This window comes from Salvelinus namaycush, unplaced genomic scaffold (assembly GCF_016432855.1).
Source record: "Salvelinus namaycush isolate Seneca unplaced genomic scaffold, SaNama_1.0 Scaffold76, whole genome shotgun sequence".
In the NCBI taxonomy this organism is placed as follows: Eukaryota; Metazoa; Chordata; class Actinopteri; order Salmoniformes; family Salmonidae; genus Salvelinus; species Salvelinus namaycush.
In genome coordinates this window covers 64,384-84,114 of record NW_024061486.1, presented here as the reverse complement: position 1 = coordinate 84,114, position 19,731 = coordinate 64,384, and the positions used below count along the sequence as shown (strand labels likewise).

Genomic DNA, 19,731 nt, shown 5'->3' with positions numbered 1-19,731 from the left:
ACTCTCTGAGGTTGAGTCACCAATGGCACCCTATTCCCTGTATAGTGCACTACTTTTGACCGGGGTCCATAGAGGAGAGGATTTCATTTGGTACGTACCCTCTGAGTCTGTCTGCTATCTGTCAAGTTAACATCCCCAACGTGTCACTGTGATTGAATTAGTCCCTACGCAAATTTGGAGCATCATTTTATCAATCTGAGAAGTGTGAGGAGGAGAGGGGTGAGAGAGGGGAGCGGAAAGAGCAAGGGGAGGGGAGGAGAGGGATGGGAGGGAGAGGAGACGGTCTGTTTCAGATTGATCATGATGTCTTTATATATTTAGCTGTTTCAGAAACATGAGGAGAGCTGAGAGACTGGGAGAGATGAAACCTAGTAGACATTATAACTAGAGACCCAACTAGAGACTGGGAGAGATGAAACCTAGTAGACATAACTAGAGACCCAACTAAAGACTGGGAGAGATGAAACCTAGTAGACATTATAACTAGAGACCCAACTAGAGACTGGGAGAGATGAAACCTAGTAGACATTATAACTAGACCCAACTAGAGACTGAGAGACTGGGAAACCTAGTAGACATAACTAGAGACTGAGAGACTGGGAAACCTAGTAGACATTATAACTAGAGACCCAACTAGAGACTGAGAGAGATGAAACCTAGTAGACGTTACAACTAGAAACCCAACTAGAGACTGGGAGAGATGAAACCTAGTAGACATTATAACTAGAGACCCAACTAGAGACTGGGAAACCTAGTAGACATTATAACTAGAGACTGAGAGAGATGAAACCTAGTAGACATTATAACTAGAGACAGAGAGATGAAACCTAGTAGACATTATAACTAGAGACCCAACTAAAGACTGGGAGAGATGAAACCTAGTAGACATTATAACTAGAGACCCAACTAGAGACTGGGAAACCTAGTAGACATTATAACTAGAGACCCAACTAGAGACTGGGAAACCTAGTAGACATTATAACTAGAGACTGAGAGAGATGAAACCTAGTAGACATTATAACTAGAGACTGAGAGAGATGAAACCTAGTAGACATTATAACTAGAGACTGAGAGAGATGAAACCTACTAGACATAACTAGAGACCCAACTAAAGACTGGGAGAGATGAAACCTAGTAGACATAACTAGAGACCCAACTAGAGACTGGGAGAGATGAAACCTAGGAGACATTATAACTAGAGACCCAACTAGAGACTGGGAGAGATGAAACCTAGTAGACATTATAACTAGAGACCCAACTAGATACTGAGACTGGGAAACCTAGTAGACATTATAACTAGAGACCCAACTAGAGACTGAGATGAAACGTAGTAGACATTATAACTAGAGACCCAACTAGAGACTGGGAAACCTAGTAGACATTATAACTAGAGACTGAGAGATGAAACCTAGTAGACATTATAACTAGAGACCCAACTAGAGACTGAGATGAAACGTAGTAGACATAACTAGAGACCCAACTAGAGACTGGGAGAGATGAAACCTAGTAGACATTATAACTAGAGACCCAACTAGAGACTGGGAGAGATGAAACCTAGTAGACATAACTAGAGACCCAACTAGAGACTGGGAGAGATGAAACCTAGTAGACATTATAACTAGAGACCCAACTAGAGACTGGGAGAGATGAAACCTAGTAGACATAACTAGACCCAACTAGAGACTGAGAGACTGGGAAACCTAGTAGACATAACTAGAGACTGAGAGACTGGGAAACCTAGTAGACATTATAACTAGAGACCCAACTAGAGACTGAGATGAAACGTAGTAGACATAACTAGAGACCCAACTAGAGACTGAGAGAGATGAAACCTAGTAGACGTTACAACTAGAAACCCAACTAGAGACTGGGAGAGATGAAACCTAGTAGACATTATAACTAGAGACCCAACTAGAGACTGAGATGAAACGTAGTAGACATAACTAGAGACCCAACTAGAGACTGGGAGAGATGAAACCTAGTAGACATAACTAGAGACCCAACTAAAGACAGAGAGATGAAACCTAGTAGACGTTATAACTAGAGACCCAACTAGAGACTGGGAGAGATGAAACCTAGTAGACATTATAACTAGAGACCCAACTAGAGACTGGGAAACCTAGTAGACATTATAACTAGAGACCCAACTAGAGACTGGGAAACCTAGTAGACATTATAACTAGAGACTGAGAGAGATGAAACCTAGTAGACATTATAACTAGAGACTGAGAGAGATGAAACCTAGTAGACATTATAACTAGAGACCCAACTAAAGACTGGGAGAGATGAAACCTAGTAGACATTATAACTAGAGACCCAACTAGAGACTGGGAGAGATGAAACCTAGTAGACATTATAACTAGAGACCCAACTAGAGACTGGGAAACCTAGTAGACATTATAACTAGAGACCCAACTGGAGACTGGGAAACCTAGTAGACATTATAACTAGAGACTGAGAGAGATGAAACCTAGTAGACATTATAACTAGAGACTGAGAGAGATGAAACCTAGTAGACATTATAACTAGAGACTGGGAAAGCTAGTAGACATTATAACTAGAGACTGGGAGAGATGAAACGTAGTAGACATAACTAGAGACCCAACTAGAGACTGGGAGAGATGAAACCTAGTAGACATTATAACTAGAGACCCAACTAGAGACTGGGAGAGATGAAACCTAGTAGACATAACTAGAGACCCAACTAGAGACTGAGATGAAACGTAGTAGACATAACTAGAGACCCAACTAGAGACTGGGAGAGATGAAACCTAGTAGACATAACTAGAGACCCAACTAGAGACTGAGAGAGATGAAACCTAGTAGACATAACTAGAGACCCAACTAAAGACAGAGAGATGAAACCTAGTAGACGTTATAACTAGAGACCCAACTAGAGACTGAGAGAGATGAAACCTAGTAGACATTATAACTAGAGACCCAACTAGAGACTGAGATGAAACCTAGTAGACATTATAACTAGAGACTGAGAGAGATGAAACCTAGTAGACATTATAACTAGAGACTGAGAGAGATGAAACCTAGTAGACATTATAACTAGAGACTGAGAGAGATGAAACCTAGTAGACATTATAACTAGAGACTGAGAGAGATGAAACCTAGTAGACATTATAACTAGAGACCCAACTAGAGACTGAGAGAGATGAAACCTAGTAGACATTATAACTAGAGACCCAACTAGAGACTGAGAGAGATGAAACCTAGTAGACATTATAACTAGAGACCCAACTAGAGACTGAGAGAGATGAAACCTAGTAGACATTATAACTAGAGACCCAACTAGAGACTGAGAGAGATGAAACCTAGTAGACATTATAACTAAAGACTGGGAGAGATGAAACCTAGTAGACATTATAACTAGAGACCCAACTAGAGACTGGGAAACCTAGTAGACATAACTAGAGACCCAACTAGAGACAGATGAAACTTAGTAGACATTATAACTAGAGACCCCCCACTGTAGTCCAATAGAATTCCCCCAATAACTCTGTAGACCTACAGAAGGAACACACTTAATACTGTTTGATTCTAGCCTGGGCCTTTGTAACTTTTTACCTCAGACACAAAGTTGCTGTTGCGCATCAATAGGGATAGGACACCTGAACCAGACCTTCACAGTTCTCTCTGAAGTGGAGCTATTCAGCTTGACATGTTGGGGTCTTTTACACACACACAAAAAAAAAAAAAATCCCCAATTCCAGTCGGTTAGATGGTCTTCCCAGACGACGTGGAATAGGAAAGTCCGCCAGGCAACCTGTCACACAGCACGTTGTTACCCCTATCTGCTGGAACTACGCCGTGGATCTCAAGTCACACTGCTCTCCCTGCCGGTGGCGCCTAACACGTTACGGCCCCATCGCTCTCTCTCTCTCTCACACACACGTGTGTACACACACCCCACCATTTCAGAGGTGTGATATCGGATAAAGCCTCCGTCAGTCTGTCCTGGAGGCTCTCGGGTCATCCACAGTTGATCATCTCTCACAGACACAGACACCCCTGTGTCTCCCTAGCTGCTGGTTTATGTCTGAAGTCTGTGTGAATAGTGCTGACTAACGCTGGCCTCTTCTCCTCCAGGGAGTTTGTCCTCTTCCTCTACACCTGTCTAACACTGGCCTCTTCTCCTCCAGGGAGTTTGTCCTCTTCCTCTACACCTGTCTAACACTGGCCTCTTCTCCTCCAGGGAGTTTGTCCTCTTCCTCAACACCTGTCTAACTGGCCTCTTCTCCTCCAGGGAGTTTGTCCTCTTCCTCTACACCTGTCTAACACTGGCCTCTTCTCCTCCAGGGAGTTTGTCCTCTTCCTCTACACCTGTCTAACACTGGCCTCTTCTCCTCCAGGGAGTTTGTCCTCTTCCTCTACACCTGTCTAACGCTGGCCTCTTCTCCTCCAGGGAGTTTGTCCTCTTCCTCTACACCTGTCTAACTGGCCTCTTCTCCTCCAGGGAGTTTGTCCTCTTCCTCTACACCTGTCTAACTGGCCTCTTCTCCTCCAGGGAGTTTGTCCTCTTCCTCTACACCTGTCTAACGCTGGCCTCTTCTCCTCCAGGGAGTTTGTCCTCTTCCTCTACACCTGTCTAACACTGGCCTCTTCTCCTCCAGGGAGTTTGTCCTCTTCCTCTACACCTGTCTAACACTGGCCTCTTCTCCTCCAGGGAGTTTGTCCTCTTCCTCTACACCTGTCTAACACTGGCCTCTTCTCCTCCAGGGAGTTTGTCCTCTTCCTCTACACCTGTCTAACACTGGCCTCTTCTCCTCCAGGGAGTTTGTCCTCTTCCTCAACACCTGTCTAACACTGGCCTCTTCTCCTCCAGGGAGTTTGTCCTCTTCCTCTACACCTGTCTAACACTGGCCTCTTCTCCTCCAGGGAGTTTGTCCTCTTCCTCTACACCTGTCTAACACTGGCCTCTTCTCCTCCAGGGAGTTTGTCCTCTTCCTCTACACCTGTCTAACTGGCCTCTTCACCTCGAGGGAGTTTGTCCTCTTCCTCTACACCTGTCTAACACTGGCCTCTTCTCCTCCAGGGAGTTTGTCCTCTTCCTCTACACCTGTCTAACACTGGCCTCTTCTCCTCCAGGGAGTTTGTCCTCTTCCTCTACACCTGTCTAACACTGGCCTCTTCTCCTCCAGGGAGTTTGTCCTCTTCCTCAACACCTGTCTAACACTGGACTCTTCTCCTCCAGGGAGTTTGTCCTCTTCCTCTACACCTGTCTAACACTGTCCTCTTCTCCTCCAGGGAGTTTGTCCTCTTCCTCTACACCTGTCTAACACTGGCCTCTTCTCCTCCAGGGAGTTTGTCCTCTTCCTCTACACCTGTCTAACACTGGCCTCTTCTCCTCCAGGGAGTTTGTCCTCTTCCTCAACACCTGTCTAACACTGGCCTCTTCTCCTCCAGGGAGTTTGTCCTCTTCCTCTACACCTTTCTAACTGGCCTCTTCTCCTCCAGGGAGTTTGTCCTCTTCCTCTACACCTGTCTAACACTGGCCTCTTCTCCTCCAGGGAGTTTGTCCTCTTCCTCTACACCTGTCTAACACTGGCCTCTTCTCCTCCAGGGAGTTTGTCCTCTTCCTCAACACCTGTCTAACTGGCCTCTTCTCCTCCAGGGAGTTTGTCCTCTTCCTCTACACCTGTCTAACACTGGCCTCTTCTCCTCCAGGGAGTTTGTCCTCTTCCTCTACACCTGTCTAACTGGCCTCTTCTCCTCCAGGGAGTTTGTCCTCTTCCTCTACACCTGTCTAACTGGCCTCTTCTCCTCCAGGGAGTTTGTCCTCTTCCTCTACACCTGTCTAACACTGGCCTCTTCTCCTCCAGGGAGTTTGTCCTCTTCCTCTACACCTGTCTAACTGGCCTCTTCTCCTCCAGCGCACAAAGTGCAGATGTTTGGTGCTGTTATACAAGCGTGTCTTGTTGGCGATGCGAGGGAGGGAAGGCTGGACTTGTTAAGTGAAGATGTGTGATTATATATTTATATATATATACACCACGTACTATCAGTCTCTTACGGCCGTTTCACTTTGGAGTCAGAAGACGAGCCTTTTTCTTTCTTACATTTTCTGCCCAGTGAAGTTGTTGACTGTGGACGGACGGCACCATTTTGAGTGACGTTTGGGTGGTCTAGGGAGTGTGGTGGGGTGGGCATGGGTTATGTCCCATATAGAGTACCCTGTTACCTATATACTGCACTACTGTTGACCAGGACCCATAGTGCAGCCATGGGCAGTGTTCATTGTAGCTGTAGTAAGTCTTCATAGTGTGTTTCACCCCTGTAGATGAAGGCTGATGTCTGGGAGAGCAATGTATTTATATGCACACACACACACACACACACACACACACACACACACACACACACACACACACACACACACACACACACACACAGAGAGAGAGAGACACACAGAGAGGTTCTCTCTGGGTTCTCTCTGGGAGATCTGATGACGGGGAGGGCATCCATTAACTCTGTTGACAGGCAGTGGCTGGTACAGACTAAACCAGAACAATATAGCCTTTTCAATATAGCCAACCCCCCCCCCCACCAGGCTAGCTGTACGGTGCATCTCACACACGCCACGCTGCAGCACATTAAAATGCTGCTGTGTCAGTAACTATAATATGGTGAATTGGCATTTCCTGTGTGTGTGTCCTGAAAGGTCACGGAAGACTGGCTGTGGGTGGGTTCACACACACACACACACACCTTCCTGCTCAGCTTTATTAGACCTTTCGCCATCCATCCTTTTCATTCAACTGCATTTTCTTTTTTAATCTCTCTCTCCAGTGTCCAGACTCTGCCTGTATGTCCTAGTTTAACCCTGTCTCTCTCTCTCCAGTGTCCAGACTCTGCCTGTATGTCCTAGTTTAACCCTGTCTCTCTCTCTCTCCAGTGTCCAGACTCTGCCTATATGTCCTAGTTTAACCCTGTCTCTCTCTCTCCAGTGTCCAGACTCTGCCTGTATGTCCTAGTTTAACCCTGTCTCTCTCTCTTCAGTGTCCAGACTCTGCCTGTATGTCCTAGTTTAACCCTCTCTCTCTCTCTCTCCAGTGTCCAGACTCTGCCTGTATGTCCTAGTTTAACCCTGTCTCTCTCTCTCCAGTGTCCAGACTCTGCCTGTATGTCCTAGTTTAACCCTGTCTCTCTCTCTCCAGTGTCCAGACTCTGCCTGTATGTCCTAGTTTAACCCTGTCTCTCTCTCTCCAGTGTCCAGACTCTGCCTATATGTCCTAGTTTAACCCTGTCTCTCTCTCTCTCCAGTGTCCAGACTCTGCCTGTATGTCCTAGTTTAACCCTGTCTCTCTCTCTCCAGTGTCCAGACTCTGCCTGTATGTCCTAGTTTAACCCTCTCTCTCTCTCTCCAGTGTCCAGACTCTGCCTGTATGTCCTAGTTTAACCCTCTCTCTCTCTCTCCAGTGTCCAGACTCTGCCTGTATGTCCTAGTTTAACCCTGTCTCTCTCTCTCTCCAGTGTCCAGACTCTGCCTGTATGTCCTAGTTTAACCCTGTCTCTCTCTCTCCAGTGTCCAGACTCTGCCTGTATGTCCTAGTTTAACCCTGTCTCTCTCTCTCTCCAGTGTCCAGACTCTGCCTGTATGTCCTAGTTTAACCCTGTCTCTCTCTCCAGTGTCCAGACTCTGCCTGTATGTCCTAGTTTAACCCTGTCTCTCTCTCTCCAGTGTCCGGACTCTGCCTGTATGTCCTAGTTTAACCCTGTCTCTCTCTCTCTCCAGTGTCCAGACTCTGCCTGTATGTCCTAGTTTAACCCTGTCTCTCTCTCTCCAGTGTCCAGACTCTGCCTGTATGTCCTAGTTTAACCCTGTCTCTCTCTCTCCAGTGTCCAGACTCTGCCTGTATGTCCTAGTTTAACCCTGTTTCTCTCTCTCCAGTGTCCAGACTCTGCCTGTATGTCCTAGTTTAACCCTGTCTCTCTCTCTCCAGTGTCCAGACTCTGCCTATATGTCCTAGTTTAACCCTGTCTCTCTCTCTCCAGTGTCCAGACTCTGCCTGTATGTCCTAGTTTAACCCGTCTCTCTCTCTCCAGTGTCCAGACTCTGCCTATATGTCCTAGTTTAACCCTGTCTCTCTCTCTCCAGTGTCCAGACTCTGCCTGTATGTCCTAGTTTAACCCTGTCTCTCTCTCTCCAGTGTCCAGACTCTGCCTGTATGTCCTAGTTTAACCCTGTTTCTCTCTCTCCAGTGTCCAGACTCTGCCTGTATGTCCTAGTTTAACCCTGTCTCTCTCTCTCCAGTGTCCAGACTCTGCCTATATGTCCTAGTTTAACCCTGTCTCTCTCTCTCCAGTGTCCAGACTCTGCCTGTATGTCCTAGTTTAACCCGTCTCTCTCTCTCGGTCTCTCCAGTGTCCAGACTCAGCCTGTAAGCAGGACCTGTTGGCCTACCTGCAGCGTATTGCTCTGTACTGCCACCAGCTCAACATCTGTAGTAAGGTCAAAGCAGAGGTCCAGAACCTGGGAGGAGAGCTCGTGGTCTCTGGGGTAAGAACTGATGTACTTTGTTACAAACACTTTACATGTCTAGTGGTTAGAACTGGGTAAGTCTCTAAATGCTTTGTACATCTGGATTGTAAAATATTTGCACATTGTTATTTTTCATATTCTTTAAGGTCTGTTTAGTTGGTGGTTGATCATTGTAGACAGCCATTTTCAAGTCTTGTCATAGATTTTCAAGCCAAGTTATGTCAAAACTGTAACTAGGCCACTGAGGAACATCCAATGTCATCTTGGGAAGCAACTCCTGTGTATTAGGCCTTGTGTTTTAGGTTATTGTCCTGCTGAAAGGTGAATTAATCTCCCAGTGTCTGGTGGAAAGCAGACTGAACCAGCTTTTCCTCCAGGATTTTGCAGTTGGTTAGCTCTATACATTTCTTTGAAATGTTAAAATAAACTCCCTAGTCCTTGCCGATGACAAGCATACCCATAACATGATGGAGCCACCACCATGCTTGAACATATGAAGTGGTACTCAGGGATGTGTTGTGTTTGCCCTAAACTTAAAGCTTTCTATTTACAGTTTTACTTTAGTGCCTTGTTGCAAACAGGATGCATGTTTTGGAATATTTTTATTTTTTACAGGCTTCCTTCTTTTCACTCTGTCATTTAGGTTAGTATTGTGGAGTAACTACAATGTTGTTGATCCATCCTCAGTTTTCTCCTATCACAGCCATTAAACTCTGTAACTGTTTAAAAGTCACCATTGGCCTTATGGTGAAATCCCTGAGCGGTTTCCTTCCTCTCCAGCAACTGAGTTAGGAAGGACGCCTGAATCTTTGTAGTGACTGGGTGTATTGATACACCATCCAGAGTGTAATTAATAACTTCATCATGCTCAAAGGGATATTCAATGTCTGCTTTTTATTTTTACCCATCTACCAATCGGTGGCCTTCTTTGCGAGGCATTGGTAAACCTCTCTGGTCTTTGAGATTGAATCTGTGTTTGAAATGCATTGCTCGACAGGCACCTTAAAGCTAATTGTATTTGAGGGGTACAGGGATAAAAAAAATAATGTTAAACACTATTATTGCACACAGGGTGAGTCCATGAAGCTTATTGTGACTTAAGGACATTTTTACTCCTGAACTTATTTAGGCTCCTTACCATAACAAAGGAGTAGAAAACTGATTGAGTCAATACATTTCAGCTTTTAATGTTCAATCATTTTGTAAACAGTTGTTAAAACATTATTCTTGGTCATTATATGGGGTTTTGTGTGTAGGCCAGTGACACAACATCTCAATTGAATCCATTTTAAATTCCGACTAACACAACATGTGGAAAAGTCAAGGGGTGTGAATACCTTCTGAAGGCAATGTATATGTTGTGTAGTCTAGCTTTACACTGTTAGTAACACTGTATATGTTGTGTAGTCTAGCTTTACACTGTTAGTAACACTGTATATGTTGTGTAGTCTAGCTTTACACTGTTAGTAACACTGTATATGTTGTGTAGTCTAGCTTTACACTGTTAGTAACACTGTATATGTTGTGTAGTCTAGCTTTACACTGTTAGTAACACTGTATATGTTGTGTAGTCTAGCTTTACACTGTTAGTAACACTGTATATGTAGTCTAGCTTTACACTGTTAGTAACACTGTATATGTTGTGTAGTCTAGCTTTACACTGTTAGTAACACTGTATATGTAGTCTAGCTTTACACTGTTAGTAACACTGTATATGTTGTGTAGTCTAGCTTTACACTGTTAGTAACACTGTATATGCTGTGTAGTCTAGCTTTACACTGTTAGTAACACTGTATATGTTGTGTAGTCTAGCTTTACACTGTTAGTAACACTGTATATGTTGTGTAGTCTAGCTTTACACTGTTAGTAACACTGTATATGCTGTGTAGTCTAGCTTTACACTGTTAGTAACACTGTATATGCTGTGTAGTCTAGCTTTACACTGTTAGTAACACTGTATATGCTGTGTAGTCTAGCTTTACACTGTTAGTAACACTGTATATGTTGTGTAGTCTAGCTTTACACTGTTAGTAACACTGTATATGCTGTGTAGTCTAGCTTTACACTGTTAGTAACACTGTATATGCTGTGTAGTCTAGCTTTACACTGTTAGTAACACTGTATATGCTGTGTAGTCTAGCTTTACACTGTTAGTAACACTGTATATGTTGTGTAGTCTAGCTTTACACTGTTAGTAACACTGTATATGTTGTGTAGTCTAGCTTTACACTGTTAGTAACACTGTATATGCTGTGTAGTCTAGCTTTACACTGTTAGTAACACTGTATATGTAGTCTAGCTTTACACTGTTAGTAACACTGTATATGTAGTCTAGCTTTACACTGTTAGTAACACTGTATATGCTGTGTAGTCTAGCTTTACACTGTTAGTAACACTGTATATGTAGTCTAGCTTTACACTGTTAGTAACACTGTATATGTAGTCTAGCTTTACACTGTTAGTAACACTGTATATGTAGTCTAGCTTTACACTGTTAGTAACACTGTATATGTAGTCTAGCTTGACACTGTTAGTAACACTGTATATGTAGTCTAGCTTTACACTGTTAGTAACACTGTATGTGTTGTGTAGTCTAGCTTTACACTGTTAGTAACACTGTATATGCTGTGTAGTCTAGCTTTACACTGTTAGTAACACTGTATATGTTGTGTAGTCTAGCTTTACACTGTTAGTAACACTGTATATGTTGTGTAGTCTAGCTTTACACTGTTAGTAACACTGTATATGTAGTCTAGCTTTACACTGTTAGTAACACTGTACATGCTGTGTAGTCTAGCTTTACACTGTTAGTAACACTGTATATGTTGTGTAGTCTAGCTTTACACTGTTAGTAACACTGTATATGCTGTGTAGTCTAGCTTTACACTGTTAGTAACACTGTATATGCTGTGTAGTCTAGCTTTACACTGTTAGTAACACTGTATATGTAGTCTAGCTTTACACTGTTAGTAACACTGTATATGTAGTCTAGCTTTACACTGTTAGTAACACTGTATATGTAGTCTAGCTTTACACTGTTAGTAACACTGTATATGTAGTCTAGCTTTACACTGTTAGTAACACTGTATATGCTGTGTAGTCTAGCTTTACACTGTTAGTAACACTGTATATGTTGTGTAGTCTAGCTTTACACTGTTAGTAACACTGTATATGCTGTGTAGTCTAGCTTTACACTGTTAGTAACACTGTATATGCTGTGTAGTCTAGCTTTACACTGTTAGTAACACTGTATATGTTGTGTAGTCTAGCTTTACACTGTTAGTAACACTGTATATGTAGTCTAGCTTGACACTGTTAGTAACACTGTATATGTTGTCTAGCTTTACACTGTTAGTAACACTGTATATGCTGTGTAGTCTAGCTTTACACTGTTAGTAACACTGTATATGCTGTGTAGTCTAGCTTTACACTGTTAGTAACACTGTATATGTTGTGTAGTCTAGCTTTACACTGTTAGTAACACTGTATATGTAGTCTAGCTTTACACTGTTAGTAACACTGTATATGTAGTCTAGCTTTACACTGTTAGTAACACTGTATATGCTGTGTAGTCTAGCTTTACACTGTTAGTAACACTGTATATGTAGTCTAGCTTTACACTGTTAGTAACACTGTATATGCTGTGTAGTCTAGCTTTACACTGTTAGTAACACTGTATATGCTGTGTAGTCTAGCTTTACACTGTTAGTAACACTGTATATGTTGTGTAGTCTAGCTTTACACTGTTAGTAACACTGTATATGTAGTCTAGCTTTACACTGTTAGTAACACTGTATATGCTGTGTAGTCTAGCTTTACACTGTTAGTAACACTGTATATGTTGTGTAGTCTAGCTTTACACTGTTAGTAACACTGTATATGCTGTGTAGTCTAGCTTTACACTGTTAGTAACACTGTATATGTAGTCTAGCTTTACACTGTTAGTAACACTGTATATGTTGTGTAGTCTAGCTTGACACTGTTAGTAACACTGTATATGTTGTCTAGCTTTACACTGTTAGTAACACTGTATATGCTGTGTAGTCTAGCTTTACACTGTTAGTAACACTGTATATGTTGTGTAGTCTAGCTTTACACTGTTAGTAACACTGTATATGTAGTCTAGCTTTACACTGTTAGTAACACTGTATATGTAGTCTAGCTTTACACTGTTAGTAACACTGTATATGCTGTGTAGTCTAGCTTTACACTGTTAGTAACACTGTATATGTTGTGTTGTCTAGCTTTACACTGTTAGTAACACTGTATATGCTGTGTAGTCTAGCTTTACACTGTTAGTAACACTGTATATGTAGTCTAGCTTTACACTGTTAGTAACACTGTATATGCTGTGTAGTCTAGCTTTACACTGTTAGTAACACTGTATATGCTGTGTAGCTTTACACTGTTAGTAACACTGTATATGCTGTGTAGCTTTACACTGTTAGTAACACTGTATATGCTGTGTAGTCTAGCTTTACACTGTTAGTAACACTGTATATGTAGTCTAGCTTTACACTGTTAGTAACACTGTACATGCTGTGTCCTGCTTCTAGAGCCGCTGACCCCGGTACACACATACCAGTCAGCATGGGTTCAAATCCCACCCAGGGCTCTTCTGACTCACACCTGGCCTTCTCTTCTCTCCACTGGTCCATCTGTTTTAGAAAACTATGTTTGAGAATTATGCTGAATGAGGTTAAGAACTGGCTACCACTTGATCTGCCTTGTTAGCCTGGGAAACGGGTAACACGTTGATCTGCCTTGTTAGGCTGGGAAACGGGTAACACGTTGATCTGCCTTGTTAGCCTGGGAAACGGGTAACACGTTGACCTGCCTTGTTAGCCTGGGAAACGGGTAACACGTTGTTCTGCCTTGTTAGCCTGGGAAACGGGTAACACGTTGATCTGCCTTGTTAGCCTGGGAAACGGGTAACACGTTGATCTGCCTTGTTAGCCTGGGAAACGGGTAACACGTTGATCTGCCTTGTTAGCCTGGGAAACGGGTAACACGTTGATCTGCCTTGTTAGCCTGGGAAACGGGTAACACGTTGATCTGCCTTGTTAGCCTGGGAAACGGGTAACACGTTGATCTGCCTTGTTAGCCTGGGAAACGGGTAACACGTTGATCTACCTTGTTAGCCTGGGAAACGGGTAACACGTTGATCTGCCTTGTTAGCCTGGGAAACGGGTAACACGTTGATCTGCCTTGTTAGCCTGGGAAACGGGTAACACGTTGATCTGCCTTGTTAGCCTGGGAAACGGGTAACACGTTGATCTGCCTCGTTAGCCTGGGAAACGGGTAACACGTTGATCTGCCTCGTTAGCCTGGGAAACGGGTAACACGTTGATCTGCCTCGTTAGCCTGGGAAACGGGTAACACGTTGATCTGCCTCGTTAGCCTGGGTAACACGTTGATCTGCCTCGTTAGCCTGGGAAACACGTTGATCTGCCTCGTTAGCCTGGGAAACACGTTGATCTGCCTCGTTAGCCTGGGAAACACGTTGATCTGCCTCGTTAGCCTGGGAAACGGGTAACGCGTTGATCTGCCTCGTTAGCCTGGGAAACGGGTAACGCGTTGATCTGCCTCGTTAGCCTGGGAAACGGGTAACGCGTTGATCTGCCTCGTTAGCCTGGGAAACGGGTAACGCGTTGATCTGCCTCGTTAGCCTGGGAAACGGGTAACGCGTTGATCTGCCTCGTTAGCCTGGGAAACGGGTAACGCGTTGATCTGCCTTGTTAGCTTGGGAAACGGGTAACGCGTTGATCTGCCTTGTTAGCCTGGGAAACGGGTAACGCGTTGATCTGCCTTGTTAGCCTGGGAAACGGGTAACGCGTTGATCTGCCTTGTTAGCCTGGGAAACGGGTAACACGTTGATCTGCCTTGTTAGCCTGGGAAACGGGTAACACGTTGATCTGCCTTGTTAGCCTGGGAAACGGGTAACACAGTGATCTACAGCCCACTTCTTACATTGCTGTCATTAATTCTGCCAAGTTGCTAACTACCTGGTACCAAATGATAAGTAAGTAAACTGAAATTGAAGTGTAAACTGATATGTTAATTACAAAACATTATAGAACAGACATGGAACAGCATGGTATAATTATCAACATATCAGATGAACGACCATGTAAATGTGCTCCAATAGTCAAAACATCTAATTTCCATCCACATTCTGCTACCTCATAGTAACCTAGGGGTCCATCCACATTCTGCTACCTCATAGTAACCTAGGGGTCCATCCACATTCTGCTACCTCATAGTAACCTAGGGGTCCATCCACATTCTGCTACCTCATAGTAACCTAGGGTCCATCCACATTCTGCTACCTCATAGTAACCTAGGGGTCCATCCACATTCTGCTACCTCATAGTAACCTAGGGGTCCATCCACATTCTGCTACCTCATAGTAACCTAGGGGTCCATCCACATTCTGCTACCTCATAGTAACCTAGGGGTCCATCCACATTCTGCTACCTCATAGTAACCTAGGGGTCCATCCACATTCTGCTACCTCGTAGTAACCTAGGGGTCCATCCACATTCTGCTACCTCGTAGTAACCTAGGGGTCCATCCACATTCTGCTACCTCGTAGTAACCTAGGGGTCCATCCACATTCTGCTACCTCGTAGTAACCTAGGGGTCCATCCACATTCTTCTACCTCGTAGTAACCTAGGGGTCCATCCACATTCTGCTACCTCGTAGTAACCTAGGGGTCCATCCACATTCTTCTACCTCGTAGTAACCTAGGGGTCCATCCACATTCTGCTACCTCGTAGTAACCTAGGGGTCCATCCACATTCTGCTACTCGTAGTAACCTAGGGGTCCATCCACATTCTGCTACCTCGTAGTAACCTAGGGGTCCATCCACATTCTGCTACCTCGTAGTAACCTAGGGGTCCATCCACATTCTGCTACCTCGTAGTAACCTAGGGGTCCATCCACATTCTGCTACCTCGTAGTAACCTAGGGGTCCATCCACATTCTGCTACCTCGTAGTAACCTAGGGGTCCATCCACATTCTGCTACCTCGTAGTAACCTAGGGGTCCATCCACATTCTTCTACCTCGTAGTAACCTAGGGGTCCATCCACATTCTGCTACCTCGTAGTAACCTAGGGGTCCATCCACATTCTGCTACCTCGTAGTAACCTAGGGGTCCATCCACATTCTGCTACCTCGTAGTAACCTAGGGGTCCATCCACATTCTGCTACCTCGTAGTAACCTAGGGGTCCATCCACATTCTGCTACCTCGTAGTAACCTAGGGGTCCATCCACATTCTGCTACCTCGTAGTAACCTAGGGGTCCATCCACATTCTTCTACCTCGTAGTAACCTAGGGGTCCATCCACATTCTGCTACCTCATAGTAACCTAGGGGTCCATCCACATTCTGCTACCTCGTAGTAACCTAGGGGTCCATCCACATTCTGCTACCTCACACCACTGGTGGAAAACGTTCTCAATTCTCATACTGTAGTAAAAGTAAAGATACCTTAATAGAAAATGACTCAAGTAAAAGTGAAAGTCACCCGGTAAAATACTACTTCAGTATAAGTCTAAATGTATTTGGTTTTAAATATACTTAAGTATCAAAAGTAAATGGATTTGTTAAAATATACTTACGTTTCAAAAGTAAAAGTATAAACGATTTCAAAAACCAGACGGCACAATTTAATTTTAGAAAATTATTGGCTGTTAGGCCACATTCCAAAACTCAGACATCATTCACAAACGAAGCATTTGTGTTTAGTGAGTCCTCCAGATCAGAGGCAGTTGGGACGGCCAGGGATGTTCTCTTTAAGTGTGTGAATTGGACCATTTTCCTGTGAAAGTGTAATGAGTACTTTTGGGTGTCAGAGAGAATGTATGAAGTAAAAGTTGGAAAAATATAAATAGTAAAGTACAGACACCCCCAAAAACGACTTAATTAGTACTTCTGCTACCTTAAAGGAACCTTTGAATGCGTTCCAAATGGCACCCTATTTCGTATATAGTGCACTTCTTTTGACCAGAGTGCCATACTACTCTGGTCAAAGGTAGTGTACTACATAGGGAGTAGGGTGCCGTTTGGGTCAGCACTCTAAAGTAGACAGAAGACTGACCCTTTTGAAACTGAACTTTTAACTAAGCTAATATTTTCACCTAGATTTCCTTCCGTGAGATGAGAAGTTTTATCCAAACCAGACCGAAAAGGCGTTTTACCCTTCGTGAGTCATAGTATCAAATATATGTTTCATCCTCCTTTCTGCTCATTTCACTTTAAAATTGCTCCATTGAATTCATCCACCGGGTTCCTTTTCTCAATTTCAAAGCAAATCTGTAATTTAATATTTCTTAGCCTCATTGAATAACTGCATTTAAACTTAATAACCCAATAAATTGCTTCCCATTTAACTAATGATTCATTCCCTTGCCTTGTATAATTTACAGCCGGTGTTTGATACAGATAATTACAGAATAAAGAAAAAATTAGATACTTTTATAAAGCTGTTATTTATTTGTTTGCATCCCAAAATGACGCCCTATTTCCGAGTGCACTACATTTGATCAAGGCACATAGGGCTCTGGTTAAAAGTAGTGTGCACTATATGGACGCAGCCTTAATGTTAGAAGACTTCCCTTCGCTGTTTCCTTTCCTGTTCTCTCTTAAAGAGACTAGTGTCCCAAAATGCCTTTCTTTTCACCCAGTTGCTTAGTCACTGGCTTAAATGGATACTTGGGGATTTTCACAGTGGTATCTACTAGGATGCTAGCAGTTACCAAAGACTTCTGGGGCCTGTTGCACAAAACTAGGATAAGGGATTAAGCCAGGATATCTTGGTGATCCTGGCTCAATTGATCCGTAATCCGGTTGCACTAAAGATGGATAGGGGGCAGGAGGATATGTTATGGTATAAATTACCATGGAGATTTATTCTGTGGAGCTAGCCTGCTCCAGACCAGGCTAAATTCCAGGATCTATTTAATCTCATCCCTAATGTCAGTCAGCAGTTATTTCACTGCTCACTATACATTGTTATCACATATAACTAGACCCACTGTCATTATTTAAACGTTTGTGATCATTAATTTCAATGATTTTGGATAAAAAATGATTTTTAGATGATGTTGCTATCATTAGATAATTTACAGTTTCCCATAGACTATAAGGCTATATATAAAATGATAGAATATTAGGGCCACAGAGGGGAAAAAAACACAAGTCATAATATTGTAACCAGTTGTTTTAAAGGAGGACAGTTGTTAAAATGACAGATGTGGGGCATTTCGTGAAATTGTACTTCAGTATGGTTTCATAAACAAAGACATGCTGATGTGCCAGAATATTAAGTATCACATTGTCATAAGTATCAAAACTGTAAAAACAATATGTAGCTTTTCTGCAGAAAGAACCAGCCTCATAAATTTATGACTTTATCCTTTTTCTTCAGTGTGGCCCTAGTACTCTGTCATATAAACAAATACACATTCCATATGAATATAAAAACACAATGTGTAACATTATGTTCCTTTATTGAATAAGGACAAAACAAAGCAGGTAAACCATCAGCTCCTTTCGAAACTGAAGTCACAGTGACTCTACAAGATGGAAAGCACAGAATCCAAGCATATTATACAAAATGATACATACACATTCAAAGGTCTGTATATAACACACCCTGCATGTCTGCACACTAAAATAAATGCAGGACAAATCCATACACATCAACTGAACAGACAAATGAATGGATGCAGTAGCCTCCCTGCAGCCTTGTATTACACACAGTATACCGCAGAAACATCATAAGAGGCCAAATTCGTAAAAAAACGAACCCAAAAAAACCCAAATTCCTCTGCCACCGCAGGACATATTTAACCAAAATTGAAAGCACACATACTAACTAAAATAATTCAACACATATTGGTCCCTCAGCAGCCGACCACTGTCGTCATCAGGGAAGATTGCCGGATTGTCCCAGTCCATGGCTGGTGGCACTCTGGGGGCCCTCTCCTTCCTCAGGCAGGCCACATTGTGGAGGACAGCACAAGCCACAGTAATATCACATGCCCTAACAGGGCTGACCCTTAATTTGTGAAGGCAGTGAAAGCGTGCCTTCAGGAGGCCAAAGGTCATTTCAACTCTGGCCCTGGTCCTGGCATGGGCATGGTTGTAGGCCTGCTGTGCTTCCTGGGGGTCTGTGAAAGGTGTCAGGAGAAAAGGCTGGCAGCCATACCCCCTGTCTCCCAGCAACACACCAGAGAATTCACCTGTCAACACAAAATCTCATCATTACTACCTCATAAACACAGTGATATTCTTGACACAGCCATGATGGTTATAAATAGGGGTTGTGTGGCTTACCTTGTGATAGGCACTGATAGATTTCAGAGGCCCGAAAGATTCTGGAGTCATGGACTGAGCCAGGCCATTTTGCCACAACATTGCTGATCACACAGTCAGCATTGCAGACCATCTGAAATCATAAGATGAGGAATATTACACCAATCAATGCACATCACTGGCAATGCAGAGTGTTCGTCAATGGACAATATCAAAAAGTTATGTTCACCTGAACATTAATGCTGTGAAAGGATTTCCTATTCACAAAATCGGCCTCATGGGCACCTGAGGGGGCTTTTATCCTTATGTGTGTGCAGTCCACTGCACCAATGACATTGGGGAAACCTGTCACACAAAGTAATGAGTATCCTACTATGTGTTAACAGTTGTCCTGTAATTTGTAGATCCTCTTACCTGCAATCCTATAGAACTCCTATTTGATGTCACAGAGTCTTCTGTGGCCAGGGAAGGAGATGAAGACATCTGCTAATGCTTTGATAGCCAGACACACACTCCTTATTGTGCGGCAAATTGTGGCCTTGTTCAGCTGTTCTGCATCCCCCACTGAGTACAGGAAGGCTCCACTAGCAAAAAAGCGCAAGGCCACACAAACCATTTGCTCCACACTCAGTGCATGGCTCCGTGCAGTGCGGTGCTTAATCCTGGGACCCAGTAGTCTGCATAGATACCTGATGCCATCTGCAGAAAACCTGTATCTTTCATATAGATGGTCATCAGGGAAGGCCAGTGGGTCCAACCGGTCCCTGAAGACCCTTTCTCGCCTGAAGGCTCTCCTCAGCACAAGTGCTTCTTCATCCACCACATCTCGCACGAATGGGCATGCCATTGTCAGAGCAGAAAGGAACACACAATTTTGGGCCTTCATATAGGCTAGTGGCCACACCTGGTGCTGGG

General features: G+C 43.5%; 2 pseudogenes; one reads left to right on the top strand and one right to left on the bottom strand.

The window, feature by feature from the left end:
• LOC120042726 overlaps window positions 1–19,731 on the top strand; it is a 278,307-nt pseudogene that overhangs the window by 242,303 nt on the left and 16,273 nt on the right.
• LOC120042727 lies at window positions 18,272–19,663 on the bottom strand (annotated as a pseudogene).